General features: G+C 40.0%; 1 non-coding gene across 1 annotated transcript; it reads left to right on the top strand.

Moving 5' to 3' along the window:
- Nucleotides 1-16,563: 16,563 nt before the first annotated feature.
- Nucleotides 16,564-16,692, top strand: LOC120536147. The gene has a single exon (XR_005635053.1). It is a non-coding gene; the product is annotated as a U6atac minor spliceosomal RNA (small nuclear RNA).
- The last annotated feature ends 1,144 nt before the right edge of the window (nucleotides 16,693-17,836 follow it).

Below are 17,836 nucleotides of genomic sequence, written 5' to 3'. Positions count from 1 at the left end.
ATGATTACTGTTGGTATTGTTTATTATTCTGTAATTATGTACTGTCTGTTTCAATGTGAGTCTGTTCTGTGTGCTCTATGGGAAGTGGGCCGCCGTGATGCCATCACTCCTGAGTCCATCCATCCATCTATCCATTTTCCAACCCGCTGAATCCGAACACAGGGTCTGCTGGAGCCAATCGCAGCCAACACAGGGCACAAGGCAGGAACCATTCCTGGGCAGGGTGCCAACCCACCACAGGACACACACAAACACCCATACACCAAGCACACACTAGGGCCAATTTAGAATCGCCAATCCACCTAACCGGCATGTCTTTGGACTGAGGGAGGGAATCAGAGCGCCTGGAGGAAACCCACGCAGACACGGGGCGAACATGCAAACTCCATGCAGGGAGGACCCGGGAAGCAAACCCGGGTCTCCTAACTGCGAGGCAGCAGCGCTACCACTGCGCCACTGTGCCGCCCACTCCTGAGTCCCCTCTGACTATTTAAGTCCAGAAAAGAGTGAATTCAAGCACTGGTGTGCTGAAGTTCTTGGAATCTTTTCTATTAGGGTGGACCCAAAAATAACTGGAAAATTTTTTTTAAAAGTGTTTAATTTAATTTTCTGTACAAACTACAATTAGTCTCCTTCAAAGTACTCTCCATTGGCGGAAATACACTTATCTAACCATTTGTTCCATTGTTCAAAACATTTTTTAAATTCGTCTGAAGTAATGCTCATTAATGCTCTGGTCGTTTCTTGTTTTACCTCTTCGACGTCAGCAAAACGCCTTCCTTTCAAGTCTTTTTTCATCCGAGGGGACAAAAAGAAATCACATGGAGCTAAATCCGGTGAGTAGGGTGGGTGGTTCAGGGTTGTCATACCGTTTCAACAACAATAGTTTCTGCAACACTTTTTTCAAGAAGAAAACAAAATTTCACTGCCGCACGTTGCTCACGATAATTGGCCATCGTAAAAAAACGACGCTTGCACAAAACTACTTTTACAAAAAAATTCACTGAACACAAGCACAACCTTCCAGACTGATGGCACTTGGCAGACTGTCTTGTGAGGAGTGTAACTGGATCACCCTAGCGGCCCAACCACGTACGAAAAGTACCAACCTAACAACAACAAAATTCTGTTTATTCTTGGGTCCCCCCTCATATTATTGTTTCTTTTGGAAGTACTTTTTTCTGTTTTGATCTTTTCTGCTCTGGTCTTTGGTTTATTCTCTTAGTTTGTGAATTAGGACTTGATTACCCAGGATTGCCTTTTAAGGCAATTCTTTTTGAATCCTTTTTGTTATTTTGATTTTTGGTAAATAACTATATTCATTTAGAAAGAACACTTGCTGTCTTTTGTTTACAAGTTGAAGTTTTTTAGCATGCATTTCTGTATTTTTGAGACTGCTAAAATAATTTTGAGCTTTAAAAGCCAGTTCATCCATTTTGGGGCCTGTTAGGCCAAAAGCCTGCAGCTAATGGTTGGTGGACTAGCTGGGCTGGGATGAAACTCTTCTAAGCAGGCAAATTAACATTCTGGCCAGCTTTATGGCAATTCTTGGAGGCCTCAAACCCTTTTGCCATGAGCGAGACTCCATTTCACAACAAGTGATGAAAACAGCAGCACAAGAGGAATGATTGGCTGTCTGCCAGTTTAATTTGTACACACAGTGAACGTGGTGTATGTAATGTGAGTTCCTGATACAAAGAGGCAGCTTTATTAGACTGTTATACAGTCTAGAAATAAAGCTCTTAAACATGAATTGACCCAAAGCTGGGGCTTAAATGACACCCACCTTTATTCTTTAAAAGGAAATCCAGAAATGAAGATATAGGACTCTACCAGTCAATGAGATGTGTATTACATAAATGTAAATTTGATAATAGAAAATATCACTATAACAGTGATCAGGCAAAAACTAACCAAAAGAATTGGGCAAGGTTAAATTCAGGTCCAGGCCAGGTGTTTGTAAGGCAGAATAAACCAAAAAATAAGCAAAGGTACAAGGTAAAAACTGTCATAAAAATACTATATATTTGAAGAAGTCCCAAACATATAGGAAAACTAATCATAGGTCAAGAAGAAGGGATGACACAACAGGGGAAAGAATGGTTACTGAATCTACGGTGTCTGTTAAAATAGTTTTAAATGAGACCCAGGAGGACCTCAGGTGACTTACATTAGTTGTTGTTCCCAGGTGATGTCATGTGGGTGGCTTTAAAATGAGGTTGGCTGGCATGAAAACACCAACCATTCATCTGTCCATCCATTTTCCAAATCTGCCTAATATTTGGAGAGACTTTTGTTGTTGGAACCAAAATTGTCAATATCAATTTGTCAATATTAGGAACCAGTCCTGAACATTTCGCCAGTGGTATGATACTCTGGAGCTAATAAAGGGGCATTCCATCACAGCTGGTATAACAGCATGTGTTTTAAAAATGTTCTCCTACAAATTCCATGTTATGCTTCTTATGCGGAATTAGAAGTCACAAATGGCAAATATGCAAACACTTGTTATAGAACAAAATTTTTGTGCTCTAGTAATGCTAAAGAAGATCAGTAAATCAATCTAATCTACCTTACATGCACTGTTGAGAAGAAAGTTGTGCCCTGAGGATATCAGTTGTTTACTGATTAGCACACAGAAAATGAAGGTGACTTCCAACCCTAAAAAAGCTTAAAATATGTGTGTGATTAATTGTGTGTGTGTATTCATGCTATAGTGCAATCTAGCTGATTATTCATATTCTATAAACAAATAAATCAATATGTTTTTTTAAATTAGGTACTGTGTGTTTTTATAATTTAAACCTAAATGATATCCCGTCCTATCTACTCCTCTAGTTAAAAATATAGATGTAGTGTAAAACAAGAATATAAAGTCGATTACACTGTACATTGTATGATATACAGTAGCTTTGCACTGATGTGACATTAATACAATGCTTACAAAAATAAAGAATTCCACTTAAGGGTAGTTTAACATTTTATGCAGACATTATTGTCTAATGAAGAGTGAATACAGCATTGCACCAGTCAGATTTCTTAGCATATCCTATCTTCTTGTTAAGTCCTTGTCACATCACATCCTTCCCAGCAATTCTCAATTTAGGCCTCCATTTATGTAATCTTAGTGAGTTGTGGACAGACATAGAACATGTCATTTAGCAACAGTCATGTAGTGTGGCATCTTAAAACTCTGTGACTAGGCATATCAAAATGTTACATTTTTTAGCAGTGGGCCGGCAGCCAATGAGCAAGCAGCAGGAAAAATAACACACTAGCAAAATACCCGCGCTTTGCAGCGGCGAAGTACTGCCTTAAAATGTGTATTAAGAAGAAAATTAAATCTTTTTAAACTAAGTGAAAATATACCAATAATTATTTGTTAAGGATCTCTTTGTATACCACATTGTGAATTCGGCCCTCCGGTTGTAATATGACCAAGCTGTGCGCTGAGCTTACTCTTGAGCATGCAACGTACAGTTGGCCATGTGAACAGTAATCTTGCTTCAAATCTCACAGCTTGGATTGCTGCTGTCATAATCGGTTTGAGTTGCATGGTTTGTTTCAATTATGACAGTATTTGCAGGACTTGAGTTGAAGAGACATTTAGTATCTGTCAAGCGTTGTAAGTATACAACTGGTTTCATCGATAACTTCACATCCAGCTTTTGAGAGTTTAAACATTCATAAATATCAAAGTGTTCGCTACTGAAATCGTCACCTGTCAATCTAAGATGTTTAAAAGGCATTGGCAGTTGTCGAAAATTGTAAAATATTTGGCCATTTCGGTACACTTGAAAGCAACAACTGAACAATTTAGCGGCAGCCATCAACTCACATGCAGATGCATAGGTGAAGGGCTTAAGCATTTCACTCTTATAGTGCTCCTGTGTAGTATAATTATCTCCTGTACCGTCATCAGTCCACACCTTGAACCTGTCCCAGTCATTCAATACATAAGACACAATGTTTCTCCAGATATCAAGAGTGAGCCTGATATGGCCGTGCAATATGTAACAAAGAGAATGGAAAAGATAGGTGCCATCTCTGGGCATGGAAACCACTCGGTAAGTGACAGTTCTTTGATCGATGGTGATCACCTCGATAGACATGTTAATGGGGGGTACGGTTAGAATGATAAAGGAAATGGGTACCTGAACAATGTAAAGTAAGTCTAAAATACCTAAACAATAACTATAATCATAATAAATGAACAATAAAACAGTTGAGAAGCCGTGGATTAAATAAAAAGGCTGTAGTTATCAGCAGGGAGACGTGAATCCTGTGGCAAAGCAAGGAAGGGAATGTAGAGACTGGAGCAACGGACAGCATTATATAGGCAGGCAGCCAACAACGTGGGAGGCGTTGGGATGGGGGACCCAACGCCGCCTCACACGGTGACCAAGCTGCAAGCTATGGACGTATATATGTACGTAAGTAGGATTCAGTTAGCGTTGGGAACCCGCATACCAAATTTCTTGAAGATGGGCCCATAAGTAACAAAGACCGTTGAAAAGTTCAATATGGCAGCTGACAGTGGCATCATACCACCGAAATAAGTACCAAATTACAGTTTCTACCTACACGGGAAATTGGAGAATTAGTGACGTTGGTAAGTTCAATATGGCGGCTGCCAGTGGCGTCATACCACCGAAATAAGTACGTACATTGGTTTCGGTTAGCACAGGGTAGCCGCCTACCAAATTTCGTGAAGATGGGGCCATGAATAAGAAAGTTCAACATGGCGGACGTTGTTGACCGTTATGACCGTTACGTGTAGAATTTCGAAATGAAACCTGCTTAACTTTTGTAAGTAAGCTGTAAGGAATGAGCCTGCCAAATTTCAGCCTTCTACCTATACGGGAAGTTGGAGAATTAGTGACTTTTGAAACTTCAATATGGTGGCCGACAGTGGCATCATACCACTAAAATAAGTACGTACATCGGTTTTGGTTAGCGCAGGGAAGCCACCTACCAAATTTCGTGAAGATGGGGCCATGAATAAGAAAGTTCAACATGGCGGACGTTGTCGACCGTTATGACCATTACGTGTAGAATTTCGAAATGATATCTGCTTAACTTTTGTAAGTAAGCTGTAAGGAATGAGCCTGCCAAATTTCAGCCTTCTACCTACACGGGAAGTTGGAGAATTAGTGACGTTGGAAAGTTCAATATGGCGGCTGACAGTGGCGTCATACCACCAAAATAAGTACGTACATTGGTTTCGGTTAGCGCAGGGAAGCCGCCTACCGAATTTCATGAAGATGGGGCCATAAATAAGAAAGTTCAACATGGCGGACGTTGTTGACCGTTATGACCATTACGCGTAGAATTTCAAAATGAAACCTGCTTAACTTTTGTAAGTAAGCTGTAAGGAATGAGCCTGCCAAATTTCAGCCTTCTACCTACACAGGAAGTTGGAAAATTAGTGACGTTGGAAAGTTCAATATGACGGCTGACAGTGGCGTCATACCACCGAAATATGTACGTACATTGGTTTTGGTTAGTGCAGGGATGCCACCTACCGAATTTCATGAAGATGGGGCCATAAATAAGAAAGTTCAACATGGCGGACGTTGTTGACCGTTATGACCATTACGCGTAGAATTTCAAAATGAAACCTGCTTAACTTTTGTAAGTAAGCTGTAAGGAATGAGCCTGCCAAATTTCAGCCTTCTACCTACACAGGAAGTTGGAAAATTAGTGACGTTGGAAAGTTCAATATGACGGCTGACAGTGGCGTCATACCACCGAAATATGTACGTACATTGGTTTTGGTTAGTGCAGGGATGCCACCTACCAAATTTCGTGAAGATGGGGTCAGCCTTCTACCTACACGGGAAGTTGGAAAATTAGTGACGTTGGAAAGTTCAATATGGCGGCCGACAGTGGCGTCATACCATCGAAATAAGTACGTACATCGGTTTCAGTTAGCGCAGGGAAGCCGCCTACCAAATTTCATGAAGATGGGGCCATAAATAAGAAAGTTCAACATGGCGGACGTTGTCAACCGTTATGACCGTTACGTGTAGAATTTCGAAATGAAACCTGCTTAACTTTTGTAAGTAAGCTGTAAGGAATAAGCCTGCCAAATTTCAGCCTTCTGCCTACACGGGAAGTTGGAGAATTAGTGATGAGTGAGTGAGTGAGTGAGTGAGTGAGTGAGTGAGTGAGTGAGTGAGTGAGTGAGTGAGTGAGTGAGTGAGTGAGTCAGTGAGGGCTTTGCCTTTTATTAGTATAGATATAAAAATCAGCCCCATCGCACTTCTGCTACCTGATGGAAATTTTAGTCCCCACTTCACCATTGTTTTTTGGGTTTCCCCCCATTACAACCTACTTTCCCAATAATCCATATATAGTTATATAGATGTGTTCTCCCTATGTTCATTCTCACCCTGTATTTTGCTTTACTAAAGCAATACATTTATTTTTTAGCATTTGTCTTTGTTTTGACAGTAATTCAAGTAAAATGCATTTATTGCGACGTCTGTAGCATTCTGGAGTTGGCAGTGTAATGAATCAGGGGTTTTTACAACTGGGATGCAGTTTGTCTTATTTTTAAAATGCTTAATTTGGTATTGTTATTTTTTTATATTTTTCATTGTTATTCCATGGATACCATTTTATGTTCTGTTTTTGTATGACTGCCACCATTGTCTCATCACATCCCACCTATTTAAGATAGCAGTGTGTTTTACTTGATATCCAAGCATGAGATTACTTTCTTTATTACTTTAGTCTTCTTTTGTGCAGATGAAGCTAAAAGGCAGTTCAAAGAAGTCTTTTTGCTGCTTTCATTTGACTGACTTTTTGTTTGTGTTTTAGTTACTTAAAGGTACAACAAAACCACAAACTTGGGCAGTGTGAATATTTATACCTATTTTTGTTATTACATTTTTGAATATTTAAAATTGATTTTAAAATAAAATACTATGAAAAGATGCTTATAAAATATTAAATATAACTAAAACAAATAAAAGAAGCAATTATGTCATGAACAAAATAAAAGTAAAAAACTTAAGGCATGAGACAATTACGAAAATGATTATACAAAAACAGAACTCTCAATAAGCAAAGCCTATCTAAGCAAGGTCCTAAGAAAGAAAAAGGACTATGAAAACAGCAAACAACTTACTAGTAAACCAAATTGAATCTAAAGTTCAAGTACTCAAAAAACAGAGGCACCTAGGATGTAAGCCAATAGTTAAATAACACAAAATGGCAAAAGGTACAGGCAGTTGAAAGTAATTCTTAGAAAAGCATTCAGTTGGAGTTTTTTATAGTTCTTTCAGATGGCTGCTGCCCTAATAACTATAGCACCTGTGAGCCCCAATTGTACTTAAGGTCATGGCCCTCCCACCATATTCACTATCACTAGGGCAAGGCACAGATGCAGTTCTGACACATGGAGTTCGGGCAGCAGCCTGATCATTATAAATAAATACATAATGTAAGTACATAATGGACTGCTATATCTGAGCAAGTTAAATGTCACTTCACTCAGATGTGATGACCATTGCCTTAGGCCTACCAACAACTTGATTCATGCTTATTGCTACACTTGCTTTGATTCTGTTGTTAACAGCACAAATAAGATGTTGTATGATAAACTCCCTCATGTGGTTTTCCCAGTTCTCATCATACACATTATCACTGGAAATAAAGAATTTGGCAGTGACTCCTGGAACATACTTTGTATTTTTTATATTGGGTCAAAGATTAATGCTGTTAGCTGAGTTTCTTGTATCTGGCATTGAAATGCTATTTTTATGTCTTTCTTGTTTATTAATGTTCCTTTGTTTATGTAAATATTGCTTTTGTTTTTGATTTGCATTATTGTGGCTTTTTATGTACCTTCATTCGTGCATTTGTTATATGCCTTATTTCTTGTGGGTGGTTCCAAGAGGTGAGGCCACCTGCACATCACGGCAAGTGGCTGCCCTCAATGCTATGTAGGCAGGGTCAACTGTCCATTGTGTTGTAATTTTTACAGTTCTTTGAGATTTTGTGATTTATTCGATTACTGATCATTTTTATTCTGTTCTGACCACTCAAAATGTGATGTCTCGGCAAGGGAGACATTTTATTCGCAGCTTCGCTTGGTGGTTGATGGGTGCCCACAAGGTGACACTCCTCTGGTCATGGGTTACTTCAATGCAGCCACTGGCACTGGCCACTAGCACTGGCACCCGCTGGGCTGGCTACTTTGAGCAGTTGTTCAAAGCTGATCCTCCGGCTAGGACGTTGGATATCTCTGGGTCCACGGTCCTTGGGGCTATTCCTCCAATTAGCTGTGAACCACTCAATCTCACTGAGATTGCACAGGTGGTGAACCAGCTGAGGGGAGGGGGAAAGGTTGCAGGGATCTGTAACATCCGGAGTGAACTTTTCCTGGCTGGTGGTAAGGCTGTCCTCTTGGCAATGCAAGCAATCTTTGCTTCCATTTTGGAGACTGGCATCATCCCAAATTACTGGAAAATGGGACTTGTCGTCCTTATCTGGAAAGGGAAGGATGATCACCTGGATTGCAGCAATTGCAGTGGGATAACACCGCCCTTATGCTGGGTAAGGTCCTTGTTAGGGTCGTCCTCAATAGGATCCATGATCACTTGCTCACCTACTAGCGACCGGAGCAGTCTGGTTTTATGCCTAAGAAGTCTACCATCGACTGCATCCTAGCACCCATGTAGTGGGTGCGGCAATGCACTGTACCAGTGCATGCTCCCCAACTTGACTTGACTTGACCACCCTTTGGATTTTTATTGGGTCTTTGCCTTGGATTGTCTTGGCTGGCAAGTTCTTTTTTGCCTTTTGTACTACATGGAGCTTCGTGTTATAATAGAGCATTTCTGTAAGAATATATTTTTTACTTTAAAATTCTGTCTTTCCCCTTCTTACTGGCCAGAGTTTGAGGGTAATATCCCCCTCTAGTGGGCATTTTCGAATGTTTTTGGGACTTTGTGTTTGGGAAGTATCATAACAGGGTTTTGATATCTTTGCATTTTGAAATATTTTCTGCATTGCCCCTCATATTTAGAAACATAATTTTATCCATTGTAGGGTTTTTATTATGCAGAAATAAATTCTTTCATTTATTTTTAGTTTTAGTTTCATTTTCTTAGTGCTGAAAATATTTCATGTGCTGCTGTTATTCTATCAATGCTGCCATTATGACCAGAACTTGTTAACTGTTGCTAAGTTGTTGCCATACAGAAGTGAGCAGAAGTGCATAATGTGTGATGTCATTGACACAACTTTAAATATCAGCACTTGGCACTGTTTTTATGAGTTCAAAATGAAAATTCTATTAATGCTTCTTTGAGATTTTGTGTTCCATTCTTTACATTTTGCTGATGCTTCATGATTATAATTTTGTTTAGCGTTTTGGTGCAAATGATGAATCTTTAAATCTCCTAATTGTGAATTTTGGCAAGAAGTTTTAACCATCATCTCCTGATCCTTCATTTATTTCAAGCCTAAATCTTCCTACTTACGGTGGAACACTTTTTTTTTTAGAATCCTTTAGAATCGTTCCTGTGCTGGTTTATATTTTAGATGGAAGGCTTGCTTTTTTGATGCTGCAACTGAACTATGACATTTATTGGGAAAGGACAGGCACAATAAGGCAGAGGAAGGGAATACAGTAAGAATCAAAAGAAAAATTGTGACATCAAAAACACAGAACCAAAGTTGCAGTCAACAAAGTAGTCATAATCAAAATGTCTAACGCCAGCTTTATTTACCTACCCCTATAAAGCCTTTTTCAGTGAAGACATCAGCAAGGAGGGGCATGAGGACATAATTACAGACATTAAAACCATAAACAATATGGTTATGGTTATGCAAAATCAGAGCAAAATCAGAGCAAAATGGTAATACCCCAATACAAAACAAACATCCTAAGGGATTGAAACTACATCATCGTCATAACAATAAACTAATTTAACTATATCAAAAACAAATTGAATAAACTCTAAAAGGGGCTTACCTTTCTGTACCTTTTGTTTTTTCTATGTCCACTGTCATTTTGAGATTTTAGTGTTATTTAGTTGCTATGTGGTTGTCAGGGATGACATCAGGGGTCACAGATGGCATCACATTACAGGTCAAAGAGTATAAATGTCAGCCGCTTGGGCTTCCTGCTTTGACTAAGTTTGTAAATTCAACCTAAAACCAGTGAATTGTTATTTTTATAGGTTTACTAGTTTTAGAATTAGAATTCTTTTTTGTTCTTGGATCTATGATTTTTTTGTTGTTAGGGGAACCTTTAATATCCACATTGACCACATTTATTGTTTCCTGGGCTATGTTTATTAGTTTTGTCAACTTCTGATTAAGACCTTGACTTTACTATGACCTCATTCTATCTCCCAAATCCAATTCGTTAGATAGATGGTCATTACACTTAATTTGGTTGGCACTTGAAACAGTGACCTTTTCCATATCAGGGACTTTACATTTCCATAGTGTCTCAAACTTTGCTGCCTTGTGTGTGTTATTTCCTCACTTCACCTTCCTGAAACTTCAGAAAACCTCTCACAGCAGTTAGCCCCACTCTCTTCTTCCCAATATTGTTCAGGCAGTACAGTTGCAGTGGGTTTAAGGCACTGCACTTTACATCCCAAGGTATGTAATGCATCCTAGCCTTGTAGTTTTCCTTGGATAAAGATTTCAATCAAATTTACAATAATTAAGTTCCCGTGATAACTCGTGATCGACAAGGCTGTCTGCCCATGGAAAATTTTCATTGATTGAATGCCATTTTTTAGCTGTGAGAGCACAACATTTAATATAACTAATGTGATGGTGGTGTGCACTAACTACTAATAACTTATAATATGCTGACAGGCCTATATGATTCTGCCTTGCTCTAAACCATGATAATCAATAAACAAAATTTAGCAAGGAATAAGCAGAATCGTTCAAAATGGTAGAGACATTTCCTTCCTGATGAAGACATATCTAAGGTAAAATCTACTGAACTGCAATGAGTAGCTGCAACCTTTTTCCAGAGTAGCACATACAGTAGGTTTTGTGAATCCATCAAATAAGAAAGCACCCTGAACGAAAGTCTGTACTTTTAAACTATGTAGATGAAGAGAATAAACCACAAACTTCATAAACACCATAGGCCTCATGTATAACGCTTTGTGTAGAATTCACACTTAAACATGGTATACGGACAAAAACCTTCAGATGACTAAAACTGTGCATAAGCAAAGGTACACACACTTCCTTTTATAAATCCCAATTATCATGAATTTTAATGCACATGCATGCGCCTACAGCACCACCCTGACTCCTCCCAGAATTTCACATATTTGAATATGCAAATCAATATTAATAGCCCCTTCCATTCAGTGTTTTGTTCAAAAACAATGGTAAAAGCATGTGGAGAAAAGAAGAATTTCACTGAATGCAAAGTGGAAGTCATACTCAGTGATTTTGAGGCAGGGAAAATCATACAATTTGGTGGCTTAGGCAATGGTATGAGCAATAAAATGACATCGATGGAGTGGCACTCAAAAGTACAAGTTCAGAATGTCACAAAGTACCCGAAATAAAAAAGAAATCGCTAGATGTCAAAGTCGTAGTGAAAAGGCGAGTGTCTGAGTGTCATAAGTAAGTGTATTAGGGCCACAGAGAAGAAAAAAATAGGGACACAGTGAAGAAAAAAATGTCTATGTTGAGATTAAAGCTTAATTATTTTGTAATTAAAATAGAACGTTGTGAACGTCATCTTAAAATCGATGTTTATTTTACAAAAGTGAAAACACTCTCAGTGGTGCACTAAAAGTAACAACTCTAAAGCAGCTATCGTATTTGGAATAGTTTGGCCATTCTTTGCAAAATTATATTGTTACAGAATGATTACAATCAAGTGTCTTAAATTGTAAACATATTTCTGTGTATTTGATAAAGTCTGCGTCATGGATGTGAATCTAAAAACGAAAGGGAGATAATAGAGAAACAGTAGCACTGCTTTGGCACTGGGTACCGCCCATTTCTAAAACTGAGCAGAAAAGAGCGTATGCATGGTGTGAGCGTGAAAACAGGCGTATGCAACTTTTTTGTGCATACGCACCATTTATATATGAGGCCCCAGATCAGTCAGGTGTTTTCTGTTTTTTTTATGCATGATTTTTGTTTTTGCTTTCTGAATACATCCGTTCAAATAAAGGATCATGGAAGCTTGTAATTTATCACAGCATCATCTAGCACTTGACTAGAATCAACCATGGATGGGTTACCAATTTAGCAATTTACCCCAGTACATTCTTGCTCACTCACATAGTTTAGCTTCACTAGTCGAATTAACCACCATATATTTTGGAAATATAAAAGAAATTTAAAGGACCTAGAGAGATAATTGAAGGATACTTTGAAAATAGCTGAAAGACAAGGATCTGATCTGTTGAGCTTTGAGAAAGTAGGGCTAACGGAAAACATGGAAAACACTGAAGTAAATAAGCAGCCATTCCCTGCATCACTGGAGGTTACAAACAACTAAATAATAAAATAAAACGTCATATTTACAGTGGTCCTCTTCTGCCATCTACAGTCCAAATTCAGAAATGCTACCACAGATCAAAGTTAAAACGTTACTAGCACAATAACTCCGTGAGCAGTATGAAATTTGACGATTACAAGAGTCAAAGGATTTTATTAACAGACAAGCCCAGAAATGTCACTCTATGAAATTAATATAAAGACGGTAGTATTTATCGAAAACGTCTTGCTTCTGAAGAAAGGTTTACCCTCCTCAACAACAAGAAGCCTTTCTCTATTTTATTTTCCATTGCCTTTAATTCCATTCTACTCACACTACTTTTATTTATTCACTCTCAGCCTAGGGCATGCTTCTCTGTGTCTACCATTTAGTCCCCTGAAACCAAAGATACTTGTCTGTATATGATAGTCTCTCACTTGTGAAGATCAATCCATCTTTATGTATCTGTGCAGTTCTCACATGGGAACTATCACGGCAGTGATTTAAGAATATCCTTCATTTGCATACAGTATTTCACATATTTCACTATAAGGTCACCTCTTTATTAATATGATTAGCAGGGAAGGGGGGGGTCACACAAAATTATGAATCAAAATGGCATACAAAAATGTTGGAGTGAGTGCTATGATTTAGCTTCCTTCAGTGAGGATTGTTTCATTTTTTTTTTCTTATTGCTCCATCAAAGCAAACAAAAGGCCAAAATTATAGCAAAATTATTTCTTTTAATATGACAGTTTTGTACACAGGTTTATACAGTATAATAGTGTGAGAGACGGTGGCTTTGACTCATTCAAAATCATCATTCTAATTTTGGCACTTCTCCTTCATCTTTCTCTTCTGTCTGCAACTTCACTTAAAACAAATGGCCTATTGGGTCTGTCTTATTATTTCCTCTGCAAAAATATCCTGTTTGCTCTATTGCAAGTTCTCTTTTCCCACTCAGAAAGCTTGTTTAATTTCTCTCCTCCTTGTTACATGAGTCCTCCTTCATACCTCCTTTTCTCACCTCTCAGTAGGCCAAGGATCTCACCATACCCTAATCACTTTTTTGAGAAATGTGTCAAGGAATACTAATCATTACTTTCAGGTCAGGTCAGGTTGGGGAGAATGCACTGGTACAGTGCGTTGCTACACCCACCACATGACAAACAATGTGGGATCCTGGTTGGCAACCCTTTGTTCAGACACTCAGTCCAGTAAACAAAGGGGAAATGACCGTCTAGCTGCCGCAGCCAGTCTGGTGCTCAGCAATGAAGATCCTGTGAGCTGGAACACACTTGTGGAATCATGCCACCTGGTTGTAGTGCCGTAACTGATGCTTCGTCACAATGAAGGTAATGTGTCTCATTTGGGACCCTGTGACCAAAAGCTTGTTTGACACAAAGTCAAACCAGCAGTATCCAAGGCACAGTACAGAAGGAGTCCAGTTTTTGTCTCAGGTCACTGGATAGCATCCAAGTCTTGCAACCATATAGCAAAACAAGAAGCACCAGGACTCTAAAGACTTGGACCTTCGTCCTTTTGCAGAGATATCGGGAGCGCCACACACCCCTTCCAGCAACCTCATAACCCCTCATGCTCTCCCAATCCATCAACTGTCTTCATAGAAAGAGTCACTAGAGACATAAATATCGCTGCCGAGGTACAGTAAGTAAACTTCTCAACAATGTCGACATTCTCTCTGCAAATAGACACACACAGCCATAGGCTATGCCCAAGATCACAGCATCATCGGCAAGTCAGGATCAGTGAAACACTTAATCACCAAAAGATGCCACATGGCCACTGGGCCCCACAACCCTGCCCTAAACCCAGTCCATGCAAGCATTAGACACAGTAGGTGCAAGAACATACCCCCGACGAACCTCAGGGTCATCTGGGAAAAATGCAGAGGTTCTGCCTACATTCTGCATAGCACTCACAGTATCAGTGTACAGGCTGGCCGTGATATCCTGCAACCTTGGGGGATCACAAGAGTCCCTGTTTATCCCACAGGGCAGCACGATCAACTGAGTCGAACGCTTTATGAAAATTCACAAAGGCTGCAAAGAAACTCTGCCAATATTCGCGTTTGTGCTCCATAAGAACCCTCAGTGCTATGATGCAGTTGATGGTAGACTTCATTGGTGTAAAATCAAACACCTCCAGTCGGTTGTAGGTGAGAAAGTGATCACAGAACCTACTGAGGATGACCCTAGCAAGGACCTCACCCAGCATTTAGAGCAGTTTTATCCCCTTATAGTTGCCACAATTCAGGCAATCACCCTTCCCTTTCCAGGTAGGGATGAAAAGTCCTGTTTTCCAGTCAGTTAGGATTACTCCCATCTCCCAAATGGAAGCAAAGATTGCTTGCAATGCAAGGAGGACAGTCTTACCACCAGCCTGGAGAAGTTCATCCCAGATCCCTGCAGCATTCCCTGCCTTCAGCTGGTTCACCACCTGTGCAATCTCAGTGAGATAGTGTGGATCACAGCTAATTGGAGGATCAGCTTCAGGAACTGTGAACCCAGAGATATCCAATGTCCTAGCCATTGGATCAGCTTTAAACAACTTTTCAAAGTAGCCAGCCGATTGGGTCACAATTGCAGCATCATTAGTAAGGACCATTCCATCACCCACCCTTACAGCGACTCCCCAAGGAACAGATTCAACTGTGCATAATGCTTTGACTAATCAGTAAGTGGGACATGGGTCACTAGACTATAGATGGTGTGTCACTTGCTCACAGATTCCTCTAACAAATGCCTCCTTATGTGCCCTTGCAGCCATCCTTCTTAGTTCCCAGTACAAAGCCGAAGTTGCCATTACACCATGTGCTGAAACTCCCCTTGATCTGTGAGATGAAACACATCCTTCTGGGAACACTGGTAACACCAACACAACCCTCAGCAAACTTTACGGTCTTGCCACGAAAGGTCTCTCACATCACATAAAGATTGGCAGTTGCACCCAAGTCTGCAAGTTCCTCACACAAATTGCATGTAAACTCATTAGAAACAGCCTGATCTTGGAGTCTAGTCAGGTCCAGCCCCATTCTCCCAGTAGGTGGTAGCCTACTGGACCTCAATTTGATCTTCAGAATAACAAAAACAAGTCTATGGTCAGAATTCATAAACTGGGCACTTCTGTAGACCATGCAGGTCTGTAGGAGCCTCTGGGATCTGCCCATGAGGATGTGATCTCCAGTTATTGGAGTACCAAGTCCAATGGTGAGGCTCAGGGCGCTAGAAACAGGATCCAGCAATCTGCAGCCGCTGATCTTTTGCAAAGTCAAGGAACATGGAGATACTTTCACCATGGTCACCAGACCCATGGGGATCGACACAGTCCTAGTAGCCAGCCCTCTCAGTGCCAGTGGTCGCATTGAAGTCACCCAAGAACAGAGGAGTGTCACCTCACAGCCATCCATCAAATGCTGAGACAAGGCACACAGGGAGTGCTTTAATCTGAGTCTCATAATACGCTTGTTGAAAGGAGTGACATTGGACAGCATTGGAAGGAACTGATCCGCCACAGCAACAGGTATTTCCTTTGCATGATAGCCATTAGAGTGACCAGACCAATAAAAAGTTTACCCATCTACAGGGATCTGGCCAGTGCCAGTCTGTGCACCTCATATGGAGTTTACAAAGCTTCTCTGACAGCAGTGAAGGATGATCATCATGCCAGAGAGACAACACGTTCCACGTGACTAGCCAGATGGGCCACTTAAAACTGGGACCTGAGTGCTGTGGGTGATGCCTTAGCACCAGACTAGTTCCGGTCCCCAACAGGCCTGACCCCATTGGCTCTCCAGTGGCTTCAACTCTTCTGGGGATGAGGCTCCTGAGGGCTTTCCCTCATCTCCTTCATAATGCGAGCAGCCTTTGTATGGGCGGCTGCAGCAGAGCTACTCCCGCAGAGAGTAGAAAGGAATCTTGTCTGTCGTATTGGAGGTGTGTGAAGGTTTTACAGTGGACAGAGTGCCAATACTGCCACCAACCCCCAAGATTTCCCAGCAAGTTGGAGGACAGCTTGCAGGGCTGGATGCAGTTAAACATCATAACCAGGATGTGTTGTATGAAACGAGAGAAGAATAGCACTCCCCTTGACAATGATGGAAGTGGTCCTAGTGGCCTTATAATACATACATGGTTAAGGTATTGCCACCTACTTTGTGACATCTCTAACCATGTAATCATTAGTTTACTCAATTTAAATACACAGAGAGACTTTATCTCACTCTTGTAAACAACACTTAACAGGCCTTTGCCTTAATCCTCTCTGTAATCTCTGCCCCATCAAATCTGTTGACACTTACCAGGTATGTCCTTTATTTCTAGTATTTTGACGCCTTTAATATCTTGCTCACTTTCTTTGATGTCATTTATTACAGTTCTACAATTTTGCCTCAGATGTCTTGATTTTCTAGATATCTCTAGCCATGCTTTCTTAGTTCTCTGAGGCTGACTTATCTGATTGTGTACAATAGCTACTTAAAATTACAAGTCACTTCCTGGTGTATAAGGTCTGATTTAATCATTTGAGGAATTAGCTGTTCTCATTCAATTATCTGGTTCAATTGGAGTTATCAATATGGCACATTATCAAAGTATCCAATGAATACACTCAAAGATGTGAGTTTGCTGCATCTGTGGATAAATCTTTTACTTCCAGAAATTTTTGAAGCAGTGGCCCTTTATTTGGGAGTGGTGACAGTGATAAAATGGCATCACCATTGCTCATAGTAAAAGACGTTGAACTTGGGACAGGGGCAGCAAAAGTGAGTGAGTAGCATTGCTTGGGTTAGTTATTTCTTATTTATCATAGACATTACATTTATTGCTCTTATGTATTTCGTCTTGGATGATATTAATAAAAATGTTATAAAAAATAGTCATTGATGCCTAGTGGGCTTACACCCATTGCATGTGCCTAATATTCATGAACACAGCTCCCCTTTTCTTACCTCTGGGCATCTATAGTTGTTGGAATTATTTTACTGAAAACCAACCATTTTTCAAAGACAATTAATTTACACATGCTCCCATCTTTAAAGTTAATTTGTATTTTTCATAGTTTTAGGCTGGGTGAAATGTTGGTGTGGAGAACAGAGCTACTGCTTCTCATATCTGTCATTACCGGAATATATATCACAACTGATCACTTTCTGCAAGTTCTTCCTGTGTCTGTGTATGTTTTGTTTTTCTGGATACTCCAGTCTACCTCCCATATTACAAAGATGTTCTGGTTCCCGATTCCAGATTTAGCTCCTGCTCTGTGACTCTGAACTTGAATGGTAGGTTTGAGAATGTTATATTATCTACATTTCCAGGCTATTATGAT

Source organism: Polypterus senegalus, chromosome 9 (assembly GCF_016835505.1).
Source record: "Polypterus senegalus isolate Bchr_013 chromosome 9, ASM1683550v1, whole genome shotgun sequence".
Classification (NCBI taxonomy): Eukaryota; Metazoa; Chordata; class Cladistia; order Polypteriformes; family Polypteridae; genus Polypterus; species Polypterus senegalus.
The sequence above is the reverse complement of the archived record's forward strand: the minus strand, read 5'-3'. Positions and strand labels throughout refer to the sequence as shown.